The following is a 19046-nucleotide window of genomic DNA, read 5'->3' as shown; positions in this document are numbered from 1 at the left end:
AGAAGAGCAACCCCAAGACACATAATTCTCAGATTCTTCAAGGTTGAAACGAAGGAAAAAATGTTAAGGGCAGCCAGAGAGAAAGGTCAGGTTACCCACAAAGGGAAGCCCATCAGTCTAACAGCAGATCTCTCTACAGAAACCCTACAAGTCAGAAGAGAGTGGGGGCCAATATTCAACATTCTTAAAGAATTTTCAACCCAGAATTTCGTATCCAGCCAAACTAAGCTTCATAAGCAAAAGAGAATTAAAATCCTTTACATACAAGCAAATGCTGAGGGATTCTGTCACCACCAGGCCTGCCTTACAAGAGCTCCTGAAGGAAGCACTAAATATGGAAGAGAAAAACTGGTACCATCCACTGCAAAAACACATCAAAATGTAAAGACCAATGACACTATGAAGAAATTGCATCAATTAATGTGCAAAATAACCAGCTAGCATCATGATGACAGGATCAAATTCACATATAACAATATTAACCTTAAATGTAGATGGCCTAAATGCCCCAGTTAAAAGACACAGACTGGCAAATTGGATAAAGAGACCCATCGGTGTGCTGTATTCAGGAGCTAAGACCCATTGGTGTGCTGTATTCAGGAGACACATCACACGTGCAAAGACGCACATAGGCTCAAAATAAAGGGATGGAGGAATATTTACCAAGCAAATGAAAAGCAAAAAAAAAAAGCAGAGGTTGCAATCCTAGTCTCTGACAAGACAGACTTTAAACCAACAAAGCTCAAAAAAGACAAAGAAGGGCACTACATAACGGTAAAGGGATCAATGCAAGAAGAGCTAACTACCCTAAATACATATGCACCCAATACAGGAGCATCCAGATTCATAAAGCAAGTTCTTAGAGACCTACAAAGAGACTTAGACTCCCACACAATAATAGTGGGAGACTTTAATACCCCACTGTCAATATTAGATCAACGAGACAGAAAATTAACAAGGATATTCAGGACTTGAACTCAGCTCTGGAACAAGTAGACCTAATAGAATCCTACAGAACTCTCCACCCCAAATCAACAGAATATACATTCTTCTCAGTACCACATCTCACTTTTTCTAAAATTGACCACATAACTGGAAGTAAGACACTCCTCAGCAAATGCAAAAGAACGGAAATCATAACAAACAGTCTCTCAGTCCACGGTGCAATCAAATTAGAACTCAGGATTAAGAAACTCACTAAAAACCACACAACTACATGGAAATTGAACAACTTGCTCCTGAATGACTACTGGGCAAATAACAAAATTAAGGCAGAAATAAGTTCTTTGAAATCAATGAAAACAAAGACACAATGTGCCAGAATCTCTGGGACACAGCTAAAGCAGTGTTATGAGGGAAATTTATAGCACTAAATGCCCACATCAGAAAGCGGCAAAGATCTGAAATTGACACCCTAACATTACAATTAAAAGAACTAGAGAAGCAAGAGCAAACAAATTCAAAAGCTAGCAGAAGACAAGAAATAACTAAGATCAGATTAGAACTGAATGAGCAAGACATGAAAAACCCTTTGAAAAAAATCAATGAATCCAGGAGCTGTTTTTATGAAAAGATTAACAAAATAGATAAACCGCTAGCCAGACTAATACAGAAGAAAATAGAGAAGAATCAAATAGACACAATAAAAAATGATAAAGGGAATATCACCACTAATCCCACAGAAATACAAACTACTATCAGAGAATACTATAAACACCTCTACACAAATAAACTAGAAAATCTAGAAGAAATGGACAAATTCCCAGGCACATACACCCAAGACTAAACCAAGAAGTTTAATCCCTGAATAGACCAATAACAAGTTCTGAAATTGAGGCAGTAATTAATAGCCTACCAACCATAAAAAGCCCAAGAACAGATGGATTCACAGCCAAATTCTACCAGAGGTACAAAGATAAGCTGGTACATTCCTTCTGAAACTACTCCAAACAATAGAAAAAAAGGGACTCCTCCCTAACTCATTTTATGAGGCCAGCATCATCCTGATACCAAAACCTGGCAGAGACACAACAAAAAAAGAAAATTTCAGGCCAATAGCCCTGATGAACATCAATGCAAAAATCCTCAAAATACTGGCAAACCAAATCCAGCAGAACATCAAAAAGCTTATCTACCACGATCAAGTTGGCTTCATCCCCGGGATGCAAGGCTGGTTCAACATATGCAAATCAATAAACATAATCCATCACATAAACAGAACCAATGACAAAAACCACAATTATCTCAATAGACACAGAAAATGCCTTCGATAAAATTGAACACTGCTTCATGCTACAAACTCAAACTAGGTATTGATGGAACATCTCAAAATAATAAGAGCTATTAATGAAAAATCCATAGCCAATATCATACTGAATGGCCAAAAGCAGGAAGCATTCCCTTTGAAAACCAGCACAAGACAGGGATGTCCTCTCTCACCACTCCTATTCAGCGTAGTATTGGAAGTTCTGGCCAGGACAATCAGGCAAGAGAAAGAGATATAGAGTGTTCAAATAGGAAGCCAAATTGTCTCTGTTTGTAGATGACATGATTGTATATTTAGAAACCCCATTGTCTCAGCCCCAAAACTCCTTAAGCTGATAAGGAACTTCACCAAAATCTCAGGATACAAAAATCAATGTGCAAAAATCACAAGCATTTCTATACACCAATAATAGACAAACAGAGAGCCAAATCATGAGTGAACTCCCATTCACAATTGCTATACAGAGAATAAAATACCTAGGAATACAACTTACAAGGGATGTGAATGACCTCTTCAAGAACTACAAACCACTGCTCAAGGAAATAAGAGAGGACACAAACAAATGGAAAAAAAATTCCATGCTCACGAATAGGAAGAATCAATATCGTGAAAAATGGCCATACTGCCCAAAGTAATTTATAGATTCAATGCTATCCCCATCAAGCTACCATTGACTTTCTTCACAGAATTAGAAAAAACTACTTTAAATTTCATATGGAACAAAAAAAAGAGTCCATATAGCCAAGACAATCCTAAGCAAAAAGAACAAAGCTGGAGGCATCATGCTGCCTGACTTCAAACTATACTACAAGGCTGCAGTAACCAAAACAGCACAGTACTGGTACCAAAACAGACATACAGACCAATGGAACAGAACAGAGTCCTCAGAAATAACACCACACATCTACAACCATCTGATCTTTGAGAAACCTGACAAGAACAAGCAATGGGAAAAGGATTCCCTATTTAATAAATGGTGCTGGGAAAACTGGCTAGCCATACACAGAAAACTGAAACTGGACCCTTCTTTACACCTTATACAAAAATTAACTCAAGATGGATTAAAGACTTAAACCTAAAACCTAAAACCATAAAAACCCTAGAAGAAAACCAAGACAATACCATTCAGGACATAGGCATGCACAAAGATTTCATAACTAAAACACCAAAAGCAATTGCAACAAAAGCCAAAATTGTCAAATGGTATCTAATTAAGCTAAAGAGCTTCTGCACAGCAAAACAAACTATCAGAGTGAACAAGCAACCTACAGAATGGGAGAAAATTTTTGCAATCTATGCATCTGACAAAGGTCTAATATCCAGAATCTACAAGGAACTTAAATTTGCAAGAAAGAAACAACCCCATCAAAAAGTGGGTGAAGGATATGAACAGATACTTCTCAAAAGAAGACATGTATGCAGCCAACAAACATGAAAAAAAGCCCATCATGACTGGTCATTAGAGAAATGCAAATCAAAACCACAATGAGATACCATCTCACGCCAGTTAGAATGGCGATCATTAAAATGTCAGGAAACAACAGATGCTAGAGAGGATGTGAAGAAATAGGAATGCTTTTACACTGTTGGTGGGAGTGTAAATTAGTTCAACCATTGTGGAAGACAGTGTGGCGATTCCTCAAGGATCTAGAACCAGAAATACCATTTGACCCAGCAATCCCATTACTGGGTATATATCTAAAGGATTACAAATCATTCTACTATAAAAAACACATGCACACATGTTTATTGCAGCACTATTTACAATAGCAAAGGCTTCAAACCAACCCAAATGCCCATCAATGATAGACTGGATAAAGAAAATGTGGCACATATACACCATGGAACACTATGCAGCCATAAAAATGAATGAGTTCATATCCTTTGCAGAGACATGGATGAAACTGGAAACCATCATTCTCAGCAAACTAACATAGGAACACAAAACCAACCACCACATGTTCTCACTCATAAGTGGGAGTTGAACAATGAGAACACATGGACACAGGGAGGGGAACATCACACACTGGGGCCTGTCAGGGGGTGGGGGGCAAGGGTGGGGAGAACATTAGGATAAATACCTAATGCATGCAGGGCTTAAAACCTAGATGAGTCGATGGGTGCAGCAAACCACCATGGCACATGTATACCTATGTAACAAACCTGCATGTTCTGCACATGTATCCCAGAATTCAAAGTAAAATGAAATAAAAAAGAAAAGCTGAGGATTAAGAATGCCCCTATCTATAGACTCTAGATATTGAACTTCTAGAAAGCCAAATAGTACAGATTGATTTTTTTCATCCATCTGCCTCTGAAGAGTCAACTGGTGCAAGTATCATTTTTATCCCTATCTTAAATATAAGAAAATTAGGCCGGGTGCAGTGGCTCACACCTGTAATCCCAGCACTTTGGGAGGCCGAGGCAGGTGGATCACCTGAGGTCAGGAGTTCAAGACCAGCCTGGCCAACATGGCAAAACTCTGTTTCTACTAAAAATATAAAAAACTAGCTGGGTGTGGTGGCATGTGCCTGTAATCCCAGCTGCTCGGGAGGCTGAGGCATGAGAATTGCTTGAACCCAGGAGGCAGAGGTTGCAGTGAGCCGCGACTGCGCTCCAGCCTAGGCGACAGAGTGAAACTCTATCTCAAAAAAAAAAAAAAAAAAAAAAAAGAAAGAAAAGAAAAGAAAATTAATGCCCGGAGAAGTGAACCCAGGTCCTCCACATTCTAATTTAGGTCTCCATCCATGACAGCCTCCAGAGAAAACATTTGGATTTCTAGTGACAACCCCATAAAGGCTTGATGAGAGGCATCGCCTTCTAGACATGACCCCCATTGCCAACAGTGTTTTTAATCTTTTTTTTTTTTTTTTTTTTTTTTTTTTAAGATGGAGTCTCACTCTGTCGCCCAAGCTGGAGTGCAGTGGCATGATCTCGGCTCACTGCAACCTCCGCCTCCCAGGTTCAAGCAATTCTCTCTCAGCCTCCGTAGTAGCTGGAACTACAGGAGCCCACCACCATGCCCGGCTTTTTTTGTTTGTTTTGTTCTTTTTTTTAAGTAGAGACAGGGTTTCACCATGTTGGTCAGGCTGGTCTCGAACTCTTGACCTCAGGTGGTCCACCCACCTCAACCTCCCTAAGTGCTGAGATTATTTTAATCTTTGACAAGCCTCCACCTATTTGAGGTAAGGATTCAAAAGAAAAAAAAAGAAAGCCTGTAATCCCAGCACTTTGGGAGGCTGAGGCGGGAAAATCACTTGAAGTCAGAAGTTCGAGACCAGCCTTCCCCATCTCTACTAAAAATACAAAATTAGCCGGGCATAGTGGCGTGCACCTGAAATCCCAGCTACTTGTGAGAATGAGGCAGGAGAACCACTTGAACCCAGGAGGCAGACGCTGCAGTGAACTGAGATCGCACCATTGCACTCCAGCCTGGGCAAGAAGAGCAAAACTCCATCTCAAAAAAAAAAAAAAAAAAAAAATTCGATCTTTCCTATTAGCTTTATTAAATACACTTTAACTTTAGAAGCACAATAATTAGAACTGTGCATAACTTTTAACAAATTTTTCACAAAGAAATTAGTACCTTGCAGTGTTATTTATAATCATTTTTCTGTTGATTTTTAAAGTTTTAAAACTTTAATACAACATTTTATTTATTTTTTGAGACGGAGTCTTGCTCTTGTCACCCAGGTTGGAGTGCAGTGGTACAGTTTTGGCTCACTGCAACCTCAGCCTCCCAGGTTCAAGTGATTCTCGTGCCTCAGCCTCCCGAGTAGCTGGGATTATAGGCGCTGGCCACCATCCTCATCTAGCTTTTTTTTTTTTTTTTTGAGACCAAATCTTGCTCTGTCATCCCAGCTGGAGTACGGTGGCACAACCTCAGCTCACTGCAACCTCCGCCTCCCAGGTTCAAGCCATTCTCCAGCCTCAGCCTTCTGAGTAGCTAGGATTACAGGTGCATGCCACCACGCCCCACTAATTTTTATATTTTTAGTACAGACAGAGTTTCACCATTTTGACCAGGCTGGTCTCGAACTCCTGACCTCAGGTGATCCACCCACCTCAGCCTCCCAAAGTGCTGAGATTACAGGCATGAGCCACTGAATCTGGCCCAATATTTTAAAAATAGCACATTATTACAGAAGCTAGATATGCACTTTAAATAATTAGAAAATTGGCACAGTGCAGTGGCTTATGCCTGTAATCCCAACACTTCGGGAGGCCAAGGCGGGTGGATCACCTGAGGTTGGAGTCCGTGACCATCCTGACCAACATGGAGAAACCCTGTCTCTACTAAAAATACAAAATTAGTCAGGCATGGTGATGCATGCCTGTAATCCCGGCTACTCAGGAGGTTGAAGCAGGAGAATCGCTTGAACCTGGGAGGCAGAGGTTGCAGTGAGCCAAGATCGCACCACTGAACTCCAGCCTGGCAACAAGAGCAAAACTCCATCTCAAAAAAATATATATATATATACACATATATATATATATACACACACACATATATATACACATATATATATACATATATATACACATATATATACACATATATATATACATATATATATATATATATACACATAATCAGAAAATTAGTGTGGCAGACAGATTTAATGGTTGTCCCATCATCTGGGCCTGTGACATTCACACCTATGTGATGTGCATCTCCAACTGTGGGTGGGACGTGGGACTTGCTTCAATCAAAACAATATGGCAAAGGGTGATAGAATGTCACTTGTGATATTACATAGCAGCCTTTTTTTTTTTTTTTTAAATGAGACAGTCTTGCTCTGTTGCTCAGGCTAGCAACGCTACCATTGCAGTGATGCATTCTCAGCTCACTGCCTCCTAGGTTCAAGTGATTCTCGTGCCTCAACCTCCCGAGTAGTTGGGATTACAGGCATGCACCACCACACCCGGCTAAGTTTTGTATTTTTAGTAGAGATGAGGTTTTGCCATGTTGATCAGGCTGGTCTTCAGCTCCTGGCCTCAAGTGATCTGCCCACGTTGGCCTCCCAAAGTGCCGAGACTAGAGGAGTAAGCCACCGCGCCTGGCCCATATTATGTAGCTTCTAATGCCTGTCTTGTGAAAAACATTCTTCCATGTTGGCTTTGAGGAAGACCAAAAAAAAAACTGTATTTTGACTAGAGTGATGGAGAAAGAATGCTGGAAAGTACCAGTGGAGTGGTGAAATCCCTGCAGGGCACAGAAGCTCAGGATGGCACCACAGAGAGGGAAGTGAGGCATCCTGCCTCTGACACACTGTCTCCCCAACTGGATTCAGCTCAGAGCCAGAGGAGACCTCTTCTTACGGGGAAAAAGGTAAGCTGGAGACCCTCACAGGTCCCCACCACTGCCACAAACACCAGAAATCATTGCTATAGGAGGGTCTCCCAGTCCTCACAGTCCTTAAATCCAGGAGAAACTGTTGCCAGGAGTCCACACCACTACCTTGCCCCGGAACAGGAACACTCTTGGCACTCCCAACCTCCATGATCTAAGCTGGTAGGGCACAACACCATCTTGAAACCAGACCCACAGCTGGAGTACATCCTGTCCTAGGGGCCAGTAGCCACTAACCCCCCTCCATTCCTGAGGCCCTGCCATCATCCCACTACGTTCACATGGTACTTACAGCACCAATACTTCAACTGCTCAGAGCCTAGGCCTGGAGGAATGACCAAAACCCCAATATCTGAACCCATGAGAAACCCTATTCCCCAGGGAAACAGGAGGACCTGCATAGTGGGGAAGCCGTGACAGCAGCCTGGCCTGCATGTGCCTGCCCCTGGCATGACAGCCAGCCTAGAGATGCCCCCTACTTGCCAAAGAGCTACTCATAGCTACCCAGCTCTCATGTACCTACCCTCAGCCAAACATGCAGCCAAGAGGATGCAACCCTGTTCCTCCAGAGAGAGCCCCACGCAGCTCCCTGGCATGCATGCCCGCACCCAGCCTAGTGGTGTCCCTGCCCTTCTGCAGAGCTCACTGCACAGCTTGCCAGCTCATCACACACACACACACACACACACACACACACACACACACACACCCCTCCTCTGACCTGACAACCAACCCAGTGCCCCCAGCCCCAGCAAAACTGCAACACCACTGTCACGAACCCCCATGGCCTAGGTCACTGAGACAATTGCAGACATCACAATCAAGAATTACAGTGGAAGAATCTGTACAAAGACCATGTTACTGAGTTCATCCAGAACCGAAAGCAATGCACCATTCCCAATCAACATCCTAGGACCCAATTACAGGGAAAAAACCTCTTCCTATAAAAGCCACTCCATAAAATTGGAAAAAGTGCCGGTTCCACTAGATGCATAGATCTCAATGTAGGGATATAAGAAACATGAGAAAAATCAAGGAAACATGACACCCCCAATGGAACACAATACATCTCCATAATAGATCCCAAAGAAAAGGTTATTTATGAAATGGCTGAAAAGAAAAAGAAATTCCAAGTAATGATCTTAAGGAATCACAGCAAGATACAAGAGAATACAAACAATGTAGTGAAACCAGGAAGAATTTATAATCTGAATGAGAAATTCAACAGAGATAGATACCATAAAAAGGAATCAAAAAAGAAATCTTGGAGCTGGAGAGTTCAATGAATGAAATAAAAAAAATACAACTGAGAGCTTCAACAGCAGACCAGATTAAGCAAATGAATTTCTGAACTTTAAGACAGGTGTTGACTGGGCATGGTGGCTCTTGCCTGTAATCCCAGCACTTTGGGAGGCAGAGATGGGCAGATTGTTTGAGCTCAGGAGTTCAAGATCAGCCTGGGCAACACGGCAAAACCTCGTGTCTACAAAAGACACAAAAATTAGCCAGCCATGATGGCAAGTGCCTGTGGTCCTAGCTACTCAGGAGGCTAAGGCAGGAAGATTGCTTGAGCCTCGGAGGTTGAAGTTGCAATAAGCCATGTTCACACCACTGCATTCCAGCCTGGGTGACAAAAAATAAAAATAAAAAAAATGAAAATTTAATACTTGTTTAAGCAAACAAGTATTTATAGTATAGAAATGTCAAAAGGAGAGGAAGTGGAGAAAGGAATATAAAACCTATTTAATGAAATAATAGCTGAAGACTTCCTAAATCTTGAGAGAGATGTATATCCAAATCCAGGAAGCTTAAAAGTCCCCAATGAGACCAGGCATGGTGGCTCATGTCTGCAATCTTAGCACTTTGAGAGGCTGAGGCGGGAGGATCACTTGAGTCCGGGAGTTTGAGACCAGCCTGGGCAACACAGTGATACCCTGTCTCTACAAAAACAAACAAACAAACTAATACTAACACTAACCACTAGCTACTTGGGAGGCTAAGGCAGGAGGATCACTTGAGTCCAGGAATTTGAGGTTGCAATGAGCTACAATCACACTACTACACTCAAGTCTGGACAACAGAGAGCAAGATCCTGCCTCAAAAAAAAAGTCCCCAATAAGATTCAACCCCTAGAAACCCTTTCAAGGTACATTATATCAAACTGTCAAAAGGCAAAGGCAAAGTAAGGATTCTAACAGCTGTAAGAGAAAACATCAAGTCATATACAAGGGAATCTCCATTAGACTATCAGCAGGTTTATCAGCAGAAACTTTACAGGTCAGGAGACAATGGGATTATAAACTTCAAAGTGTTGAAAGAAAAAAAAAAATTTTCCACCAAGAATAAACTATTTGGCAAAGCTATCCTTCAGAAATGAAGGCAAAATGAAGACCCTCCCAGACAAGCAAAAGCTAAGAAATCTCAGTAGGCCACAAAACAAGTTTTAACAAACTGAAATAATAAATATCTTTTTGGAATGCAATGGTATAAAACTAGAAATCAATAGGAAAACTTTAGAAACTCTATAAATAAATGGAGCATGCTTCTAAATAACCAGTGGGTCAATGAAGACAATAAGGGGGGGGAATTTAAAAATTCCTTAAGACAAATGAGACTGGAAGCACACTCCAAAACCTATGGGTCACAGCAAAACAATTCTAAGAGAGAGAAGTTCATAGCAACAAATGCCTACATCAACAAAGGAGAAAGATTTATAATAAACAAGCTAACCATGCACCTCAAGGAACTACAAGAACAAACTAAGCCCAACATTGGTAGAAGGGAGAAAAGAATAAAACTCAGAGCAGAAATAAAATACAGACTAAACATTTCAGAAGATCAACAAAATGAAGAGTTGGTTTTTTGAAAAGATAAGCAAAAATCAATAAGCCTTTAGCTAGACTAAGAAAAAAAGACCCGAATAAATGAAATCAGAGATGAAAAAGTAGACATTACAACTTATATCGTAGAAATATGAAGGATCATAAGACACCATTATGAGTAACTATATGCCAACAAATGTGAGAACACTCAAGAAATGGATAAATTCCTAGACACATACAACCTACCAAAATTGAATTATGAATAAATAGAAAATCTGAACAGACTAGTAGCAACTCAGAAAAGTTGAAGTCTTCCAAAAAAAAAAAAAAAAAAAAAAAAAAGCCCAGAACCTGATGACTTCACTGCTGAATTCTACTACACATTTAGAGAAGAACTAACACCATTCTCCTCAAACTATTTCAGAAACTTGAGAGGATGGAATACTTTCAAATTCATTTTATGAGGCCAATATTACCCTGATTCCAAAACCAGACAAGGACACAACAAAAAAGAAAACTACAGGCCAGTATCTTTGATAAACATAGATGCAAAAATTCTTAACAAGATACCAGTAAAGGAAATTCAATAGCACACTAAAAAGATAATTCATTATGATCAAATAGGATTCATCCAAGAGATACAAGGATGGTTCAATATACTCAAATCAATAAATGTGATATATCACGTTAACAAAAAGAAACAAAAATAATCATTATTTCAATCGATACAGAAAAAGTACTTGACAAAATTCATCGCTTCATGAAAAAACTCTCAACAAGTTACGTAGAGAAAGAATGTACCTCAACACAATAAAGGCCATATATGACAAACCCATAGCTAACATACTGAATGGGGTATGATCAGGAACAAGGTAAGGATGCCCACTTTTACCAATCCTATTCAACCTAGTACTGGAAGTCCTAGTCACAGCAATTAGACAATAAAAAAAGGTATCCAAATTGCAAAGAGGGGAGTCGAATGTTGCAGGAAGTCAGGGACCCCAAACGGAGGGACTGGCTGAAGCCATGACAGAAGAACATGGATTGTGAAGATTTTATGGACATTTATTAGTTCCCCAAATTAACACTTTTGTAATTTCTTATGCCTATCTTTACTGTAATCTTTAAGCATAAATTGTAAAGATTTCATGGACACTTAACCACTTCCCCAATCAACACCCTTGCAATTTCCTATGCCTGTCTTTACTTTAATCTCTTAATCCTGTCAGCCGAGAAGGATGTATATCGTTCCAGGACCCTGTAATAATTGCGTTAACTACAAAAATTGTACAGCATGTGTGTTTGAGCAATATGAAATGTGGGCACCCTGAAAAAAGAACAGGATAACAGCAATTGTTCAGGGAATAAGAGAGAGAACCTTAAACTCTGACCGCCGGTGAGCCGGGCAGAACAGAGCCATATTTCTCTTCTTTCAAAAGCAAATGGGAGAAATATTGCTGAATTCTTTTTCTCAGCATGGGATATCCCTGAGAAAGAGAATGCACACCTAGGGGTAGGTCTCTGAACTGGCCCCACTGGGGCGTACCTGTGGTTGAGACTGCAGGAGTGAAATAAACTCCAGTCTCCCATAGCACTTCCAGGCTAATTAGGAAAAGGAAATTCCCACCTAATAAATTTTGGTCAGAGCAGTTGATCTCAAAACCCTGTCTCCTGATAAGATGTTATCAATGACAATGGTGCCCAAAACTTCATTATCAATTTTAATTTCGCTTCTGTCCTGTGGTCCTGTGATCTCACCCTGCCTCCACTTGCCTTGTGATATTCTGTTACCCTGTTAAGTACTTGATGTCTGTCACCCACACCTATTCGTATACTCCCTCCCCTTTTGAAACTCCCTAATAAAAACTTGCTGGTTTTTGTGGCTTGTGGGGCATCACTGATCCTACCTATGTGTGATGTCTCCCCCGGACGCCTAGCTTTAAAATTTCTCTCTTTTGTACTCTGTCCTTTTATTTCTCAAGCCAGCCGACGCTTAGGAAAATAGAAAAGAACCTACGTGATTATCGGGGCCGGTCCCCCGATGGTCGAATTGTCCCTGTTTTCAGACTACATGATCTTACATATAGAAAACCCTAAAGACTCCACCAAAATACTGTTAGAACTAAAAAATGAATTTAAAGTCACAGGAAACAAAATCAACATACGAAAATCAAGTGTTTCTATTTGTTAATAGTTAACTATCTGAAAAAGAAATTAACAAAACAATTCTATTTACAATAGCTACAAAACCAATAAGATACCTAGGGATAAGCTTTACCAAGACAGTGAAAGATCTCTACAATTAAAACTATAAAACACTGATGAAAGATGACACAAATAAATGGAAAGCTATCCTATGTTAATGGATTAGAATAATTTTGTTAAGATGGCCATACTATCCAAAGTGATCTACAGATTCAATGCAATCCCTATCAAAATGCCAATGACATTCTTCACAGAAACAGAAAAAATACTAAAACTCATATGGAACCACAAAAGACCTCACAATAGCCAAAACAGTCCTGAGCAAAAAGAACAAATCTAGAGGTATCATACTACTTTATTTCAAATTATACTGTAGTAAACAAAACAACATGATTAAAGTTGGCATAAATACAGACACACAGAGCAATGCAACAGTATAGAGGGCCCAAAAATAAGTTCATGCACCCACAGCCAACTTTTTTTTTTTTTTTTTTTGAGACAGAGTCTCACTCTGTCACCCAAGCTGGAGTGCAATGGCACTATGTCGGCTCACTGCAGCCTCCACCTCCCAGGTTCAAGTGATTCTCCCACCTCAGCCTCCTGAATAGCTGGGACTACAGGTACGGATCACCACACCTGGCTAACATTTTTGTATTTTTAGTAGAGAGACGGTTTCACCATGTTGGCCAGGCTGGTCTCAAACTCCTGATCTCAAGTGATCCACCCACCTTGGCCTCCCAAAATGCTGGGATTATAGGCGTGAGCCACCATGTCCCACCTGATTTTCAATAAACGTATCAAGAACATACATTAGGGAAAAGGTAGTCTCTTCAATAAATGGTGTTGGGAAAATTGGATATCCACATACAGAAAAATGAAACTAGACCCCTACCTCTCACCTTATACAAAAATCAATTCAAAATGGATTAAGGACTTAAACGTAAAACCCAACAGTATAAAACTACTAGAAGAAAACATAGGGGAAATGCTTTACAACATTGGGCTCCACAAGGGTTTTTTAAAGAAGACCTCAAAAGCACAGGTAACAAAAGCAAAACTAGACAAATTGGATTACATCAAACTGAAAAGCTCTTGCATAACAAAGGAAACAACAGAGTGAAGAGAAAATCTACAGAATGGGAGAAAATATTTACAAACTCTACATCTGACAAGGGATTAATATCCAGAATATATAAGGAACTTTTTTCCCCCACCCAAGACAGAGTCTTGCTGTGCTGCCCAGGCTGGAGTGGAGTGGCCCAATCTCGACTCACTGCAACCTCTGCCTCCCAGGTTCAAGCAATTCTCCTACCTCAGCCTCCCGAGTAGCTGGGATTACAGGCATGTGCCACCACACCTGGCTAATTTTTGTATTTTTAGTAGAGACAAGGTTTCACCATGTTGGCCAGGCTGGTCTCGAACTCCTGACCCTCAGGTGATCCACCTGCCTCGCTCTCCCAAAGTGCTGGGATTATAGGCATAAGCCACCACCCCTGGCCCAGAATATATAAGAAACTTAACAGCAAATAATAACAACCTGATTTTAAAATGGGCAAAATGCCTTAAGAGACATTTCTTAAAAGAAGACATATAAATGGCTAGAGGGTACAAGAAAAAATTTTCAACATCACTAATTGTCAGGGAAATGCAAATCATAGCCACAATGAGATACCACCTCACTCCAATTACAATGACTATAATAAAAAACAAAGAAAACAAGATTTATCAAGGATGTGGAGAAAAGGGAACATACAGTGTTGATGGGACTGTATTTTAGAATAGTGGAAAATAGTACAGAGGTTCCACAAAAATTAAAAATAGAACTACCACATAATCTAGCAGTCTCACTACCAGATAGCTAAAGGAAATCCAGTATGTCGGAGAGATAGCTGTACATCCATGTTTACTGCAGGACTAGTCACAATAGCCAAACTATGGAATCAACCTAAGGGACCAGCAAGTGACAAATGGATAAAGAAAATGTAGTTATCATACACAATACTATTCCACCATAAAAAAGAATGAAGTCCTGTCATTTGTGACAATATGCATGAACCTGTAGGACATTATGTTAAGTGAAAATAAGGACTGGGGAGGGGAGAAGGAAAGGGGAAAACGGGGAGAAGCTGGACAACAGGTACCAGGTTTCAGTTAGACAGAAGTAAGTTCTGGTGTTGTGCTAGTCAGGTGACAACGATTAACGGGAAGGTACTGTATATTCTAAAACAGCTAAAATAGAGGCTTTTGCCATGTTCTCACCACAAAGAAATAAGTGCATGAGGTGACACATTAAATACCCTGGTTTGATCATTATACAATATATAATACCAAAACATCAAACTGTATTTCATAAATATCTATAATTACAAGATGTCAATTAAAAAAAAAGCACCTGAAAATGTTCTGTGCTAAGCAGGTCTATGTAAACCTACCCTCAAAGTCTGAGTAAGCTGAGGGGCTAGAGGAGGAGGCAACAAATCCAGTTTCTCAGGGGGGAAAAAAACAAAAAACAAAACAAAAATGTAATAGGCCCTTAAAAACACAAGCCATGCCTCAGGCTGCAGGCGAAGAGATGGTGTATCCCCTCTCTGTTACCCCCATCCCAGACCCAGGGCTTATATATTAGAGGGAATTTGCCTCAGGGCAGTATTTATGGTAAGTATGTGTTTACATTAACATCAAGGTAAACAATCTAATGGCAGGATTTGTGGTACATGAAAGTAGAAATCTTACAGGCATTCCCGGGACTAGCGTTGAAGAAGTCAACGTGGCAGATTAGCATCAAAGATGGAGCTGCTTTAGTCTCAGCACTGACTAGACTAAAATAGTCAAGAAGTTAACCGTGTTTTTAAAGGAATCACTAGCCTAGCCTAAAAATGTTTGTGACTGCTGGAGATTTTAAATGATCCTTGTAATGACATCTTGTAATTATAGATATTTATGGGATACAATTTGATGTTTTGATATTATATACTGTATAACGATCAAATCAGGGTTTTTAATGTGTCACCTCAGGCACTTATTTCTTTGCAGCGAGAATATCCAAAAGCCTCTATTTTAGCTGTTTTATAATATTCAGTACCTTACCATTAATCATCGTCACCTGACTAAAAGAACACCAGAATTTACTTCTATCTAATTGAAACCTGGTACCTGTTGGCCAGCTTCTCCCCATTTTCCCCTTTCCTTCTCCCCTCCCCAGTCCTTAGTTCACTTATTCCTCCCCTCCCCGCCGCCCACCATCACTGTGGAGCAGCAACCAGTCAGAGAATGCTGTTCATCCCCCAAGGAGGTTGTGAGGTCAAATCACAAACTGTCTTTCCTCTATGCTCATTCCACAATAATCAACACTGAGGGCTTCTGTGGCCAGATGTGTAGGGGTTTTTCCCTACGTGCCAAGCAAGTAAATCAACATGCAGTGACATCATCTGGGTATCCTCCAATCCAGTTCAACTCCAACACTCTCTACCTGGAGACAGTGTCAGACACCACATGCTGAGGGCTCAGTCCCACAAGACTGTCCCCAATTCTGATGCCAGTTGAAAGCCTAAGGTTGTGTTACATGCTTCTGACCAACTAGCTGTAAATTGGGGATCCCACAACCTCCTCTTTGAGTCTGATTTGCTAGGATGGCTTACAGAACTCAGGGAAACACTTAGGTTTACTGGTTTATTAGAAAGAATATTACAGGCCAGGCGCAGTGGCTCACGCCTGTAATCCCAGCACTTTGGGAGGCCAAGGTGGGTGGATCACCTGAGGTCAGGAGTTCGAGATCAACCTGGCCAACATGGTGAAACCCCGTCTCTACTAAAAATACAAAAACATTAGCCAGGCATAGCAGTGCTCCCCTGTAACCCCAGCTACTCAGGAGGCTGAGGCAGGAGAACCACTTGAGCCCAGGAGGTGGAGGTTGCAGTGAGCTGAGATCACACCACTGTACTCCAGCCTGGGTGACACAGCAAGATGCCATCTCAAAAAAAAAAAAAAAAGAATATTACAAAGGATACAGATAAAAAGATACATAGATATGTATAGAAGGGGTATGGAGATTCCATGCCCTCCCTAAGGACACTGCATTCCAGGAACCTCCACGTATTGAGCTATCCAGAAGTTCTCCATACTTTTAGAGAGGTATGGAGAATCCACCCCCTTGGGCCTTTTACAGAGACTTCGTTTGATAGGCATGACTGAAAGATGGATAGCCATGTGGAAATGGCTGAACAAAAAAGGTATGATCTAATAAATACTAATAGACTGAGTGGGGAAACCCAGCAAGGCCTGTCTGTTCAGATTCTTCTTGGCCTCTCTGTGCAGCATTCCTTCCTCCTGGGTATGGGGCAGGACCCTTTCTTGACATCTTATGGCCTATAATCAGACAAGATAGATCAGAGAATTTCTTTATAGTCAGCTCCAAGACCGAAAGGCTAGGGGACATTCCTGCCTTGGAAAGAAAACAAGCAAGTGAATGGAGGGCAAGAGAAAGAGAGATTCTGTTTTCTAAGGCCTAAAGGGCCCTAACATTATAACAAGGGCTAGGGGAGTTATGAGCCAGGAAATGTGGATGAAAACCTGTGTGTATTCTTTCAAATATGTCATATATATCATAATATATAACAGATCATCTCATTTATGCCCTCTTCAGATGATACCCAAGAAAGTAAAGAAAAAACAAAGCAGAACCAAAGGCCATGGAGAACACAGACAGGGAACAACTCGTGGGAGCTGACCCAGGGCTGCCGATTCAAGAAACATACCGTCTCTGCAAGAGTGGAGGTCTCGGAACGTCCGCCCACCCTTAGTCTACTTCAGGATTGCTATGGACCAGCAAATGCTGTATATCTCCCACTTCTCCCATTTCCACTGGGAGCATTTAATGCTGTTATCCCAGCCTTATTCAACGATTGCATTTTTAGAGAGAGAACACGAATAGCTCATTTTCCTAGTTCGCTGGTTTCACAATCAAGAGGAGCCGTACTCCACATCAGTGAGACTGTGCCTCATTCACTAAAGTAGACACCATCGTGACATCCTAAACTTTGAGCTGAATACTGAAACTGGATGGGATGCTGGGGCTCCCTGGGAAATGGGAGGGGGATGGGTATATTGCGTGGGAAGGAGGGCTGAATTGAATATTTGGTTACCAGATGGGTCAACTGTTACAGTTATCAGTGATGTTCACCAAGTATTCTAGTTCTCTCTTATTCTGGGGACAGGGTAGGGCTGCACTTCCTGTCCCCCTTGTAGTTGGTAGAGACTGAATGACTAGTTCTGACCAATGAATCATGAGCAGAAGTGACATGTGTCACCTCTGAGCCTGAGTATGTAATTGTCAGTGTGAAACCCTCGAGAGCTCCCTTTCCCTTTACAATGACTGGGAATGTTCTAGAGACTGGCTGCTCCTTTAGCCTGGGGCCTGCAGGAAGGATGCAAAGCAGAGCAAGCCAACAGTGCACTGATGGACAAGTTGGATGAGCAAAAACCCCACAGGCCAGGCTCAGTGGCTCACCCTATAATCCCGGCACTGCGGGAGGCTGAGGGGGGTGGATTGTTTGAGCTCAGAAGTTCAAGACTAGCTTGAGCAACAAAGTAAAACCTGTCTCTATGAAAACAAAACAAACATTAACCGGCTATGCACCTAGAGTCCCAGCTATTTGGGAGGCTGAGAGGGGAGGATCACTTGAACCTCAGAAGCAGACGTTGCAGTGAGCTGAGATCATGCCACTTCTCTCCAGCCTGAGCAACAGAGCAAAGCTGTCTCAAAAACAAAAAAGCAAAAATATCTTTGTCATTTTAAGCCACTGAAATTTTTAGCTTGTAGGTTTCTACAGCATAACCTAGCCCATCCTAATACTAGCGCAGAAAGGACTAAAAATCAAGCATCTTCCTAACAGCTACTCCAAAACTCTTTCTACAGTGATTTAATCCATAATAAGGGAGAGTCTGCTCAGTTTTTAGGGAATTTCAATAAAGTTGATTCCACAATACCCTTTGGGAGCTAAAAGTTTTATAAATCTTAGCGTCTTCACTGATTGTCTCACACTGTAGTTCAGGCCTTTTTGTGTGGATATCTCTAAAGACTGATTAAACCACAAAATCTCCCCACCTCCCCCAACCTTCTGGAGCCTAAAGAGTTTCCTGTTCATGTGCAAGCCACTGTATTCGGTTTCTAGGGCTGCAGGAACAAAGCGCCACAGACTGGGCGGCCTCACAACAGTGTATGCCTCACAGTTCTGCAGGATGGGTCTCAGAGCAAGGTTTCTGGAGGGTCGGTTCCTTCCAAGACCACACAAAAAAATGATCTGTTCGAGCCTCTTTAGGTTGTACATGGCCATCTTTCTCAGGTGTATTCACATCTTTCCATGTATGTTTGTATCCAAATTTTTTTTTTTTTTTTGAGACA

The sequence above is a fragment of the Pan paniscus genome, chromosome 21 (genome assembly GCF_029289425.2).
Source record: "Pan paniscus chromosome 21, NHGRI_mPanPan1-v2.0_pri, whole genome shotgun sequence".
Lineage (NCBI taxonomy): Eukaryota > Metazoa > Chordata > Mammalia > Primates > Hominidae > Pan > Pan paniscus.
Note: the sequence above shows the minus strand (reverse complement) of the source record.